We start from the raw sequence: 15,277 nt of genomic DNA, 5'->3' as shown, positions 1-15,277 counted from the left end.
ACAAGACTGCCCCCATAACAAGTAAGACCCATCACCCAGGGTGGCAAAGAGGGAGGAAGATAGCCCACAACAGGAGGGATCAGCTGTTAATAAGCCGAAAGTAGAGCTGATTCCCGGGGGGCTGGAGAGGGTGATTGGCCAGAAGATGAAAGGAAAAGGTGAGCCCCAGTAATCATAGAGGTTGTTGTGCTCATAAATTGGAGAAAGCTAATGTGCCCCCAAGAAGGAAAAGGAAAGGGAAATGTTCCCGTAAGGTTGAGAAGGGTACAGTTCCCAAAAGGGAGCACTGTCCATATGCAGGAGTTAAGTGCTGCACCTGTAAACAAGGGCATTGTAGGGGCAGAAGAAAGGAGGTTGGCGTGATGGAAATCTTCCTGAGCTAAAGGCGCGTTTTAGTATCCTGTGCCTTGCAGGCTTAGGAAAAGTGGATCAGGAGCATCGGAAGCCCGCATGTAGTAGGGGCATATAAGCTGGACTTTGTCAGAGAAATATTACAGCACAAATAGTTGCTAAGCATGTAAAAGTACCAGTTTGGTATGAATCGACGGTTGAGGCAGAGTTCTTCACAGCGGTATGCTGTGGATGAAATGATGACGTCACTATGCTGCTGTGGGGAGTTGGCGGTTCGGTGGAACGTCTGCTGTGATTCAAAACAAAAGAACTGTTCGTCACCCGGTGATCTGTTAATGCAGATGCAGCCTGTATTGGCTTTAAAGGAAGGAGCGGCTGGGTTATGTGAATAAGGGACCTTACAACATCCACAATGTAACCAGGAAGTGTATGGCAGCCAAGCCCGGGCTGCGTTAGAGGTACACGGCAGCCAATACTGGGTTGAGTTACTTTGTAGGCATTTGAGGAAGGAGGAGTGGGACATATTAGAAAACGTCGTTTTAGGGGTCTACCGAGCTGCATCGGAGTATGGGCAGTAAATGGTACGAAGTGAGGCAGCGTGGTTTCTCGCATTGAAGGGTTGAACTGCAGCGTTGGAAGGATTGGAGCATTGTCAGGATATATTATGCTGTGAGGCGGACCAGCGTTTCTTTGAGGTAATGAGATGACCATGGTACGGCATGGTACAGATCCGTATAGTCTGGAACTGGGCAAGATGGTGATCCATGTGTGTTTTCTTTCCTCTGATATGCTGGATAGCATTCAGTCTGGTATCTGGTGTTTTAAGAGTGGATGGTTATATGTACGGCTTGGATGGGTGGGTTTGGAATATCACAGTGCTGTGAAGTATCTAGGTTTAACCGTTTTGAGGATTTGCAGCTTAGAGTCACAGGAGGTGACAAGGACTTTTAGCAGTAAAGTAATGTCTGATATGGTGCAAAGTGGTTACATACATATGTTTGGTATGGTGGAAAGTGGGTATATTAGGCAGTGTAGTTTATATATGTAGATGTTACCTTTTGAGGCTTTGCAGGGGATGTTGCATGGATACAACATGGACACGGGTTCAGAGACTATAAACTGGAATTGGTGCTTATAACATATATCCTATGTGGGTAGGTATTAACTGGGAAATGTATAGTATAATACAAGTGTAGCGGAGGTCCCAAATATGGCCGGCACTCCAGCCACCCACTCTGAGATACCAGAAGCATACTCGCCAAGATATGTGACGTATAAGGAGCAAATAAACCAGCAGAGAGCCACTGTGGGGCTCTGTCCAGTACCAATCAGAAGGACTTGTATACCTATTGAAGCGCCAATAACCAGACAACTATGGGCTGCACGGTACCCATTGAAACAACCATACCAGCAGTTGATACGAAATGAAGACTACTTACAAACTGTCACCGAAGAGACCCAAAGGGCCTTAATCGAAGGCAAATGGTGAACAACACAAGGGCCCGGACGGACGCACAGACGAACAAAACGCGGATCAAAAGAAGTCACACGAAGATAAAATGTCACGAATAATGACCTAGTGAACATTGAAGAAGAGACAACATTGAAATCAAAAGGAGACGTAACCAGGATTGAATTATGCAACTGGCCAAATGCCTGTAAATAGGCTTGGAACGCAAGAAGCTAAGGAAACGATACTGCTTGCAATGCTTAGTAGAAGGACAGAGCGGCAAGCGCCAACTATAGATCTACCTCAAAAGCACATTATACAAGTGCGACTGCATTTACAAAAGCAGAATTAAGCCCAGGCTGCATAGGGACAACCAGGCCAAGATTCATATTCCAGCTAAAGCCAGAAGGAAGGAGCGGAATCGAAACTGAGCACAAAGCAGCTCATGCCTGGGAATTCGAGGTCAACTCCAAGAAGGGAGGAGAGCAGCAACTTCGAAGAAACGAAACTTAAGAGCATAGCAGCCAGCCAGTGATGGTCGAGATAAGGAGGCCCCAGGCAGGTGGCAAGGCTAAGGAAGAATCAAATACACGAAAAGAAGGAAAATGAAGCAGATTCATGATGAACAGACACGTGACCAGCCAAGCGTGAAGATGTACCAACGTCTGATGTCACCCAGAACCCGAGGATGCCATAACTTTTCCTGATAAGAAGCTGCAGTTTCGAGGCCATCCTGAGCCAACTAATTGACACATAGCCCTAAAGAACTGATTGATGGAAGGGAGGCTGGGTGAATCTTGGGGCACACCGCATCTGGGTGTCCATTCTGCATGCTGCTAATTAAAGTGGAGATTTATGCCTCGGGTGTAACCAACCAATCACAATGGACCAAATAATCTAGGGACTTAAGCTAGTAGAACAAATAAAACGTCGTACTTGTAGTGACGTCTATCACGAGTGATGTGGAGGGATGGGCGTAGACGCCCACCCGATAAGAGTTATCCAATCCTCACACTCTGTTACCATATACAGATATAGCACGTATACTTAAGTTAATTTTCCTGACCAATAGAATTGCATGACAAACTTTGAGTGTTACACGTCAATGATGACGAGTTTTGCCTATAAGAATTGCTGTCTAAATGAAGAATTTGGAAGTTGAAGCGAGACAGGCGATCGCATCACTGTTGATTTCCATTTTTTTCCCCCCTTTTTTTGTACTTGTCATTAAATGGACTTCCCTTTTCCAAACCATTGATTGTCCTTATTGATTGGTGTTGGAGTGAGAGAATCCTGCACCCCATCCTCCTCAAGGCGCTGTTATCGCATCTTAAAAGTACTTGAGGGTGAGCTCTGATCCCATCGGCCCGTCAGAGGTCGCTCCGCCCTCTTGTACACTTGGTAGTGGTGAGGATGGTTTTGACCATCAATTAGTCAATTTTGATTCTTGATAAGACACCTATTGACCTTCGACACGAAGTAACTCTAGGTCTTCGGCAATATCACGAGACCTTCGCCATTCGGCTGAGTATACTGAGATGCTTCCCATGGACAGTGATAGTGTAAGTCCATCAAAAACTGCAGTGGGTCTGAAGGAACCTGCCTTACAAAGCATAACCCTTCTCATTCCTACGGGCAGCCGATCGGACGAAAAGACCGAAGGAGGCGTTAAAGGAGGCGGTGATCCCGAAGATTCAGAGAGGAACGATGCGAGCGGTGAGTGAAACAAAAAATTGATGCTTTGGCAAATGTCCTTAGGCATTAGAACAAGTAAGGGAAAGGTAACAGAGGGAGGTGGAGAAAAACAAAATAGTCAGAAGTAGAGAAGACTGTATATATATAAGGGGTAATGACTCTAGAATAACTGAATATAAACAGAGTATACCGGGGTAAACACCTGAGATAAAGGGAGAGGATACCGGGGTAGACACCGAAGAGAAAAGAGAGAGGATACCGGAGCGGACATCCGAGAAGAGAGAGGATACGCCTTGTTCCTTAGCTTTAATATAGCGGTCAGAAGAAACGTGACCTCATAGTCCCACATAATGGGGAAAAAATGAGGCTACTATGACGATTAAAGACATTGTAAAAGGAGTTTGTTTAAACTCCATGTCGGGGTATTGATTAGAAGGCAGAGATATCTGTGTCCAGCTGGGTCTTTCTAGTCTGTTTAACGTTTGTCATACATGTCCTGTTGATGTGTCATATGTACGGAAATTTGTCTCCTTGATGTTTGAAATTGATTAGGGGTTTTACGCGATTCTATAGTTGAGAGGGAATCGCACCTGAATTGATGTTTTTGAGTAAATTGGTGATATAACATTTTGGCGGGAAAAGATTGGATTGGAGCTTGCAGTATTTGCTGCTCGCTCATATTGTTGGGAGTGGTGAAATTGCATGAAAGTATTGTTAGAAACAGAATTCAAGCATGGAAGATATTACTCCACTTGCTCACTTATGTAAACAAATGCCTAAACATGCACGCAAGCTTAAGAAATACGGTACAGAGTGGGTTAAGGGTACCGCCCACAAGATGTTTATGCCGTGGCCACAGAACGGGTCCTTATCTAAAGCCGTCTTATAACATATGACAACTTATTTGCACGCCACATATACCGGCAAAAAACTAGAGAAATGCCTCGCTGTTCTACAACTTTATAAAATGTTCGAACAGTCGAAAGAGGAAGAGCCACCTGCAGACTGGATGTTAAAGGTATGCACAGTGGGGGGTGAGACGCCTACCGCGCCACCTGCACCGCCTGAAATAGAAACCGAGGGAAGTAAGTCAGAGGGACTCTACCCACTCCGAGAGCTCAAGGCAGCTACAGGGTATAGAAACCCCACATATGGGTCGCCTACGTATAGTAGTGACGAAATTAAGGGGAAGGATCAGGATAAAAATCTTGCCTCCACAGTCCCAAGAGACAAGGAGAGACGCGATGATGAGAGGAAGGATCAGACACAGACAAGTGCCCCTCTCGATAAAGAGAGAGAGGGGACGAAATGGAAAGGAAGTGAAGACAGAACTGATGGGATAGCATTCACGAACGACGAATGGATGGGAGGACAGTTATTGTTGAAACTCGATGGAAAAGGAAGTGATGATGTGAGACCGAGAGAGAAGTCTGATGAGACACAGAGAAGGGAGAAGGAGAAGGATAAAGAAATAAGGGACGAGAGAATAAAAAGGAAGGATAGGCTGAGGCAAGAACAGCTATATCGCGAAGATCAAGGAAAGCCGCTCAGTTGCAAACAGAGTGCAGCCTATGATCAGTACAGGCAGAACCTGCAAAGGTTGGAAGAAGAGCAAAGAGCACGTGATAAAAGAGTAAAGAGACGAGAAGATGAGGAAGTTAGAAGGGCTAATGAACGTAGAAATGAAAGAAGAGAAGAAGCCAGGAAGCATAAAGAATTTGATGATGATATTGAATCTAAGCGTAGACAGAGGGCGCGTGAGCTCGAACATCTGGAGCGGGAAGTTAAAAAACCCAATCCTGTTGTAGAATGGGAAGACATTGATGAATTCTACCCTGCATACGATTCAGTACCAGGCACGAGTGAGGCAAATATTGAAGATGACTTCAACACTAGAAGCATCGGGGAAACGATCGATAAAATATATGATGAAATGGGGTTGGAACCAATATCCCAAGGGGAAAGGGCAGACGAGCGCTTGGAAAGCACCCAGCTATATGACACTGAGGATGTCACCCGAAGTAGTAGGAGCAGGAGACTGTCTCTGGACAGGCTAGAAACTAGTAAGAATGATGATGACGCGAGGAGTTGCGCAAATTGGGAACAATCAATTTCCGACTCCGGAGAGGAGACAGAGTGCGAGGCAAATAAAGAAGGGAGACGGCGTGAACAGCGGCTCCCAAGGGACAGAGGGGTACGATGGTCAGATGCTAGCGAGTCCGCACCAAGGACATCATAGTCTACCGCACAGTCTGACCGACACAAAGGAACATCCCAGGGTCAGAGGGGGGTGTCAGCATCCGCCTATGCAGACAGGCTGAGGACATTGCCAGGCAGACGGCGATGCGGGAATATTACCCCAGCGATAGACAGGAGAGCTATGGGGAAAGAGAAGGAAGACTGCGCATTTCAATTTCCGCTGCTATAAAAGGGGGGAGTAAGACCACAATATATTCCATGGCCACACATGGATCGAGAGAACTTGAAAAACAAGCTTCCAATGCTGACATCGGGAGCTGGGAAATGTATACATGAGTTAGAAAAAATGACAGGGGGTGTCACATTAGCTATAGGGGACATTAAGGGTCTCCTGATTGCCATACTCGGTGAGAGAGCAGACGATGTATGGGCACGAGCTGGGCACCCTGGTGTTACCATAATTAACACTGCCCACAACAGAGCGCCATTTAATAATTGCAGAGCAGCAGTATGGAAAGCGCTACGAGTGCTTTACCCAGACTCTTCCGATATGGGAGCTATAATGACTCGAAAAATGAAGGAGTCAGAAGATCCGTTGATTTATATCCAGAATTTCCAAAACGCGTGGGTGCTCAAAACGCATGAATCTTGGATGAAAGCTATACCTGTATTCTACCACATATTGTGCCAACGTTGCCGGAACAAGTGCAGAAGCAACTCAAGAAATTGGTAGGAGTTGAGGCCAAACCTTGGGCTGAAATACGGCTGACTATCGCACACTACTGTGGATTGTTGCAAGAAAAGAATCAGAAAAAAGAGGCAACTCGGAAAGGTGAGGAAGCAAAGCTGGTGCAAAAGAAATTATCCAAGTACGCTCTTGAAGAAGCCATGCTGACTAGCCCAGCTGAACAGAATGTACAACAGGTGGTTATCGCACCACAGAATAATCAGGGCAATACAGGGTTTTACCCCAGGGGAAGAGGATCTAGAGGAAGGGGATGGCAGAGTAATCAAGGAGGCTTTCAAAACGTGCAGATGGGCAATCCAGATATGTCAAATGGACAAATAGCCCGACCACCGCAAGTGTGTTGGTTGTGTGGAATGACAGGGCATTTGGCGCACTCGTGCAGAAGACAAGGCGCATGGCAAAATGGCCAAGGAATGGGAGCAGGCACAGTGAATCCGCCTGCCTTTTCTCAACAGGGCGATGCACAGATTCACATAGTGCAGCAGCAAGCACCAGACATGCAGCAGGGTGCGCAGCAGGGGGTTCAACCCCCGAGCATGGGGAACTTGCCACAAGGGCAATTCCAATAGGCACCACAGCAAAAGTCGCAGGGCTCAAACTCCAGAAGGGGAGGCAACCCTGGGAATGGAGAAAATCCACAAGTATACAGTGGTCTGAATTTATATATGAACTAGGACAGCTCACTGGGAACCCTGATGTGCTATTCTATCAGTGACAGCAGACCCTAACATGGAACCAAGGGTGAATGTCGTCATAGGGGGTAAAGAATATTCCTTCCTAGTTGACACAGGTGCAAACCGCTCGTGCATATGGGAGGGCAAGTTTTTCTTGTCCGGTGAGGCCATAGATACTCAGAGTTTTACAGGAGCTCACAGTTGAGTTCCCTTTACAGACGCACTCCCAGTCTCCATATGAGAATGCAAAATGAATGTACCTTTGTTGTATTTGCATCAGACCCCAGTAAACATTTTGGGTCGAAATTTAATGACAAAATTGAATATGACCATCTCGTTTACAGAGGAGGGCATAGTATGCTCTTCTCCGGGAATGCATTATTCAAACGTGTGCAAAAAAATCAGGGCATATTCAGGACACATAGCCATGAGGGCCGCGCCTCTGGAGCCAGAGGTCTTCACATATTGCATGCGTGTGCTTATGGCAGGATTGCCAGGCCTCGCAGGTAGAACTATGAGAACCCCTGATGAGTTTCTATTCAGACCAAGAATACCTATGCATGAAGAGGAGGGACAAGTATTTCCCTTGATGATACATACTGCAGCAGGACAAGGGAAGGTAGCATTGGTCGAAGGATACGATGATGAAGGCAGACAATGGTGTGCGATTATCGCCATTGAAGAAGGGTATTGAGTAATGGCCGTCACCGATGATGATCTGTTTGAAGAACAACCTGACTCAGAAGAGACGAGAGTGGAAGTGAGTCTCATATTTTGGGTGAAAATGATCAAAAGTGCCTCAGAGAATGATGTTGGCACTGATACGTCCGGAATACTTTGATGACGACATGGCCCAGGTGCCTGTCTCAGTATGGACCTCATTACCTTATGACGTAGGCCTCCTGAAGGGGGTGGGAGAAGTGAAAATGAAACTGCAAGACATCCAGCCTTACTGTAATTTCAGACCAACTACAGCGATGACGAAAAGGGTGCAGCACAGCACAAAACACAGCAGGAGATGCTGAAACAGACGCAGTTCAAGGTCTACGTATGCCACTCATCTTCCCTGGAGACGCCGTGTTGGTGAAAAACCACACGAGGAAAAGGTGGGACGAGCCAAGATTCAATGGCCCTCTCATCGTAGTGGACTGCACTCCGTCAGCTGTTAAACTGCAGGGCAGGAGAGCATGGATTTTCTAAATGACATTAAGCCCTATATCGGAGAAAGCCCACAAGCTGCACCCCACCACAAAGAAATTACAGACAACGGGGAAGAACCTCAGCACGTGCAGACGAGATCCATGATGAGGAAGAAGGATGCATGAGCAGCAAAGCCAAGACAAAGAATACGGTTGCAAGTTGTGGCTTAAACTGGACAGGTACTCTTAGCAAAAAAGGGGATATGGACATAACGGACACTCTATGCATCTCAGTTGTAGGGTAAAAAAGGCCAATTGCACATCAGAGCCACAACACGTTTGTTGACACGAACTTGTAAACCAAGCCACGCTTAAGCATTTGAGACACAAGACTCTAATAGACTGAGGACTTTTGCCCTAAGAAACTAACACAGTATCCTGAAGCAACCAACACTAAGACCTTGTTTCACAGAACTTAAGGTATCCCCCAGCAGAAATATTATAAGGGATGTGCTGTCCTGTTTCCAATCAGTACTAGAGACATATATGTCACTTGTAGGGAGAGTCACCAGTGTCACAGACTTTATTCAAGATCCTGCCAACAAGAAAGTAATCGGGCAACTGCTGACTGTCATTGCGGAAGCCTTCTCTGTGTTACCAGAATACAGTGATAAGGACACAAATGCTTCCACCATAGGCGATAGTAGATGAACTCACAAACACGCTTTTCTTTTGCATCATAGAGGAGTGCCCAGCAATCATCGGGAGAACCACTGACACTCTTACGTTCATTAGAGATCCAAGAAACACTGAGCATTTGCACCAGCTGTGGGCTAAGCTCAGCTACCTGGTCGCAATCCACGCAGCAGAAAAGTGTAGAGACTGTTCACGTCAAAAGAAAGGCCTGTGATCCAGAACCCAGAACCCAGCAAAGCACGACAATTGTCCCTGTCTCCCGAGGACAGCCGACTGGCGCACAACGTCCTGTTTCGTCTAGTCACTGACTTTCCAGAAATGGTGGGGAGACCTGCCGAGGTTGACGTCATCACCTTCATCAGAGATCCAGCTAATGTTTCGCATATGGGAACGCTCCTACATGACATTATGCTCCAAGTGGAACTGTCCAACTTCCAAAGAGAGAATCTGAGGAGATTCCAGTGAAACCTTCCGCCGAGGGACAGATCAAGGAAGCCAAGGCAGCTCTTCATCTTTTCCTCGAGGGACAGATCCAGGAGACAGAGTCAAAGCTCTTCATCTTTCCTCCGAGGAACAGATCGTGGGAACAGAGACAAGAACTTCACTGTTTATTTTATTTTATTTTCGACTCTGATTTTGATTGTTTGCTATTTTTCTATTTCTTCACATTGAACAGGTTCCAGCATGTCCTCAGGACTGAAGCAAATTCGGGGGGGTGGACTGGGAACTGACCTATTTTGAATATGCACAATGAACGTGCCTCACCAAAGGTGTTAGTCTAACCTTTTTTCCATAGTCTAGCAAGGGAACTGTATCCCATAACCAGAGACAATCGTCACCCGCAAGAGGGGGGACACTTGCGAAGCACAAGACACTTTAAGATACAATCTTTCTGAGAAACAATAATGGAGTAAGTGAAAAGAAAAGAACTTTAACAGTTGCTATGATTGAAATGGGGGCCCAAAACAGTAATCTGGTCCTCCCACAAACAGAGGGTGCTCCCACTTCCCGGGAAGGAAAAGGAAATTGTCATACCGCACGATTATGTGTATATGTATAGTGATTATCATTGTCTTTCTGTCATTCACAATCAGAACTGCATTCTTTATTGGTGCACGAAGCGTTCCAATTTCAGTGCACCCACCAGATAATGTACGCATGAGTCCCACGAAAGCGCCCAGACCCTATATAGTTATTCCAATTGCAAGAAAATCTGATGGTAAGGTAAACAAACTAAAATTGAATGTAATTAGTAGTGATTCATACACACTTTAGGTAACGAATGAAGAGAAAAGCTGGAGACAGGGTCAGCGCGGAATGAATGACAATGTACCACTGACCACTACACGCACACACACACACACACTGAATCCACACGAACCAGGGCAACTGTCGATGGCTACAGAACCTCGAACGAAGGCAACAAAAATTACGAGACTGCCTACCGAACAATCAGTCCCAGAAAATAGTAAAGGTGATCGAAAAGAATCCAGTGAAAGACCAACTCAAGCAGACATAGCAAAAGCCCTCAAGAAGACAGAAGCGGCTACGGGAGAATTCACTGCGAGGACACAAATGCTGATAGATGATTTATTCCCGTTCATAGCTACAGCGAAGAAACTACATGAGGAACTGAAAATGAGAAACAAAGAGACTGTAGTGACAAGCACACCAGTTCCAACACAAGGAACAAGCACCAGGCCCACAATGCAGCCTTACGTTGGGCCGAGGACAGACAAATGGTGGTTAAAGACACTCATCGAAAGAATACAAGAGGAGAGGAAGAGAATCGCAACACCTCCTCCTACCACATCGATGCAGATAATGAAAACCGCTTCACCGACCAGAATGCCCGAGAGACCCCCAGCAAGGAAAAGTTACACAGACGCATTTAGAGATGTAGTTATAACTAACTACAGAAAGACACTAAGAATCAAGAGAAGCCCACATGAAGATAACAATGAACTAAACGATTACCTGGACAACACAGCACATCTAGGAAACAACATATGGTACCAACACATGAAAGAGTTCGGAAGGAGAAATTCAGAAGGAGACTGCTTCGTCTGTGCACTTCTACCGTACAGCATGTGAAAATCCAAAATCTTTGTGGCTGTAGAAATTGATGTCCCTACAGCACACTGTCTTTCACACGTAGCAATGTGCAACACCAGAGGACAATTTATGGGGAGAGATGCCTCATTGATATGGGCGACTGAAACAGAGTATCCCAATGAAGACGGTTACGTCCAGGACATCAAAACAAGAAACAGAGCGCATACTAAGAATCACGTGATCAGGTATTCGAAGCCTTAAGTTAAAGGTGCAGGAACAAGATGGGAAATAAACCCGAGGCTGGACGTCCAAGGAAAGACTCCAGAAGAGGCTCAAATTTGGAAGAACAGAGGCCAAATGCAGATTTGGAGAACAGTGGTTTCTCCAAATGGATGGGAAGAAGGAGTGGTGATCTGCCGAGCTTGGATGGTCCTTGGAGCCTGCAAAGAAGTGATAGAAAATTCACAACGACCTTGCAAACCTCTATGGCCGAAGTTGGTAAAGTTACTAACCTGGGTCGAAGACAGAGGAGGACCCTTGCAGATAGTGCCACTGGAAAGCCCAAAATTGTGCTTCAGGAACAATGGCACAAGGAAGATGGAAGAGAATCAGAACTGTGGACAAATCTTCGAGGCCCCAGGAATGACGCACATAACCGCAGTGATTATGGATCATTATTGGGCGTATGGATCCAGAGCATACATCAGACTGCCAAGAGACTGGGGAGGCATATGCACAATAGTGAACGTCCACGTTCCTGCACTAGTGATCCCAAAAAATGACCTGAATATTGACAGTTTCCCGAAAGTAGATGCTCATCTGAGGAAAAGGAGAACTGTGGAACTGGTATCCCGAATGAAGAGAGAAAATTACTTTTCTGCCAAATCAGAAGAAGCATTTCATGCAATCCCATATGAACACAGGCTGTTTAGCCTCACTTCATCAGTATTCACAACAATCTTCATGCCAAGAATCCAAGTTGGAGTAAATACCAAATGGTTACAGATAACCAGATGGGAGTTATTGCAGACCATAAACACTACCATATAGGGATTCAACGCGATTAAAGAAGAACTAAGAGCAATCCAATTGATGACCCTCCAGAACAGATATGTACTTGACATGATCACAGCAATGGATGGAGGTGTTTGCGCAAAAATCAGAGAATCATGTTTCACATTTATACCTTCACATGATGAAGAAAATGGAGCCCTAATAGAAGACATAAGTATGCTGACAAACCTACAGAACCAGATGATTGATGAAACTGATGAAGTAGATGATGAAAGCTTGTTTGGAACTATATTCTCATGGGTCCCACAAAGGATGGCAGATTTATTTAAGTTTCTGGGAGCCCTGCTATTGATGATACTAGTGACACCACCTTTTAGGATCCAGACAATCAGGGTTCCGCCCTCAACATGGGACTGAGACTGCACTCATCGACCTGAAATCTCAGATTGATACACTCAGGGACAAAGGACAAGTTGCCTTGCTCCTCCTCCTTGACCTATCTGCAGCTTTCGATTTGGTCGACCATTCTGTCCTATGCTCACATCTCCACACAGCAGCACACTTCTCTCGCGAGGCCATTACATGGATCACCTCATTCCTTAACGGAAGAACTATGAGGGTCTTTTCTCCCACAGCTGCAGCAGACCCCATACCCATTACCTGTGGTGTCCCACAGGGCTCCTGCGTCTCCCTCACACTGTACAACATATTTACCAAGCCCCTTTTCGATGATTTGGATCATCTCGGTATCACCTACACTAATTATGCAGATGATACTCAGATCCTCCTTCTGCTTTCTGGAGATTATGGAAAGGATTTGGCCTTGCTAAATAGGGTGTACATGATCATCCAGGCATGGATGGCCACTCATGGACTATGCCTGAATGATGAGAAAACAGAGCTTATCATCCTGGGAACTACGCACAGTTTAAAGAAACTCAGCCCTGCCTACAACTCATTCATGATAGATGGGAACAATATCAAAGTTGGGGTTCTATGTTATTTCGCCGTGGTATTTTTCATCGCAGGTTTTTTCATCGGCGTTTTTTTTCTCGAAAAACTCATAATTTTTTTTTCTTTTTATTGGGGGGGTTGCCCCCCCCAAGCCACCCCTTTTTTTGTTATTCCCTTACACTCACAACCATATATTTAATTTTTTAACCCCCCCCAAAAAAAAACTATGAGTTTTTTTCGAAATAAAAACGGCGATGAAAAAACATGCGATGAAAAATACCACTGTGAAATGCGTGTATACCCAAAGTTGGACAGGAGGTCAAAACATTAGGATTCTACTTGGATTCTAACCTTTCCTTCAAAAGACAACTGAGTTCCCTGGCATCCTCATCTGCATATACGTGCAAATTAATCCGCTCAGCTAAACCATTTCTGTCAGACACTAGTTGTCTCACATTCGCTAGAGCCCTTATACTATCCCGCCTTGACTACTCTAACGCCCTTTACCTGGGAACCTCCAAGGCTACCACTAGCAAGTTACAAATTCTCCAGAACAACGCCCTGAGAGCAGCCCTAGGCAACCCCAGAAGAGAGTACCTCTCAGGACTCAACCAACAGAACTGGCTCTCCACTAGAGATAAAATTCTCCTAAAAACGGCTTCACTTACCCACAAATCTCTTAACAATGCCGCCCCGATCTACTTGATTAACAGATTCCATAGACAAGCCTCCTCGATTCCCCTCAGAACTGCACACAAAGACTGCCTCTCTGTCCCAAACTTCAAACTTGCCACCATAGGAGGTAACAGCTTCCCGGTAAAAGCAGCCAAATTAGGGAACTCTTTGCCTCCCAATCTTAGAGTAGACATGCCTTACCTGAATTTCCGTTCTAAGGTGGTCTCATGGCTGAAACTGAAGGACCACCAAGATAGCTAAGTGCCAAGGCTATCCCTTCATGCGATCCGCACACTGTGTAACCTTGTGTGCCCACTTTTTACTTTCTATATACTGTATATATTGACTGTTTTCCTCTTCTGCTTTGTATATTCTCCCTCTGCAAACATGTAAATTTTATATTTTGTAACTAAGCTTTGCATATTCTTAAACATACTGCGCCCTGATACCCCTGGGTACAACCACGCATAATAAATAATAAAACAAACAAACAAACAAACAACTACTAGGATTTTGTGTTATCAAGATAATCATCACGCAATGTCAGAAAACTGCGAAGAAAGCCATTGGGATGAAGATCATGATCAACGTCAAACCAGGATGGAAGCCAAGAGACCTGACAGATGAAGAAATAAGAGACTTTGTGAAGGCCAGTGAATTTGCGCCAGAAGGAACAAAGTTTGTGTATCCCAGAAAACGAAAAAAGTATGAAGGAAAATGGATCTATTGCAGCCCAAATGGACAATGTCGGCTTATGACCTGGAACAAAGACTAACACGTGAAAACAGCAGGAAGCCTGAAATGAGTGATAAAAATATGGACTCCAAAGAAACACACTTTCACACCATCTTGTACGAACCCAGAAGAGGAATAAGTGGATACAGAAGAACCAAGTAAGACTAATACAAAGGAGGAGGCAGAAGTGGTCGATGAACCGACCATAGTGGGGAGTGTAGAGGAGGTCCCAAATATGGCCTGCACTCCAGCCACCCACTCTGAGATACTAGAAGCATTCTCACCAAGATATGTGACATATAAGGATCAAATAAACCAGCAGAGAGCCACAGTGGGGCTCTGTCCAGTACCCATCAGAAGGACTTGTATACCTATTGAAGTGCCAATAACCAGACAACCATGGGCTGCACGGTACCCATTGAGACAACCATACCAACAGTTGACAGGAAATGAAGACTACTTACAAACGGGCCCCGAAGAGACCCAAAGGGCCTTAATCGAAGGCAAATGGTGAACAACACAAGGGCTAGGACGGACACATAGATGAACAAAACGCGGATCAAAAGAAGTCACACAAAGATACTATGTTATGAATAATGACGTAATGAACACTGAAGAAGAGACGACATTGAAATCAAAAGGAGACGTAACCAGGATTGAATTATGCAACTGGCCAAATGCCTGTAAATAGGCTTGGAACGCAAGAAGCTAAAGAAACGATACTGCTTGCAATGCTTAGTAGAAGGATAGAGCGGCAAGCGCCAACTATATATCTACCTCATAAGCACATTATACTAGTGTGACTCCATTTTACAAAAGCAGAATTAAGCCCAAGCTGCAAGGGGCCAACCAGGCCGAGATTCATATTCCAGCTAAAGCCAGAAAGAAGGAG

The sequence above is a fragment of the Ambystoma mexicanum genome, chromosome 12 (assembly GCF_040938575.1).
Source record: "Ambystoma mexicanum isolate Mex_15411 chromosome 12, UKY_AmexF1_1, whole genome shotgun sequence".
Lineage (NCBI taxonomy): Eukaryota > Metazoa > Chordata > Amphibia > Caudata > Ambystomatidae > Ambystoma > Ambystoma mexicanum.
This window is presented reverse-complemented; position numbering follows the sequence as displayed.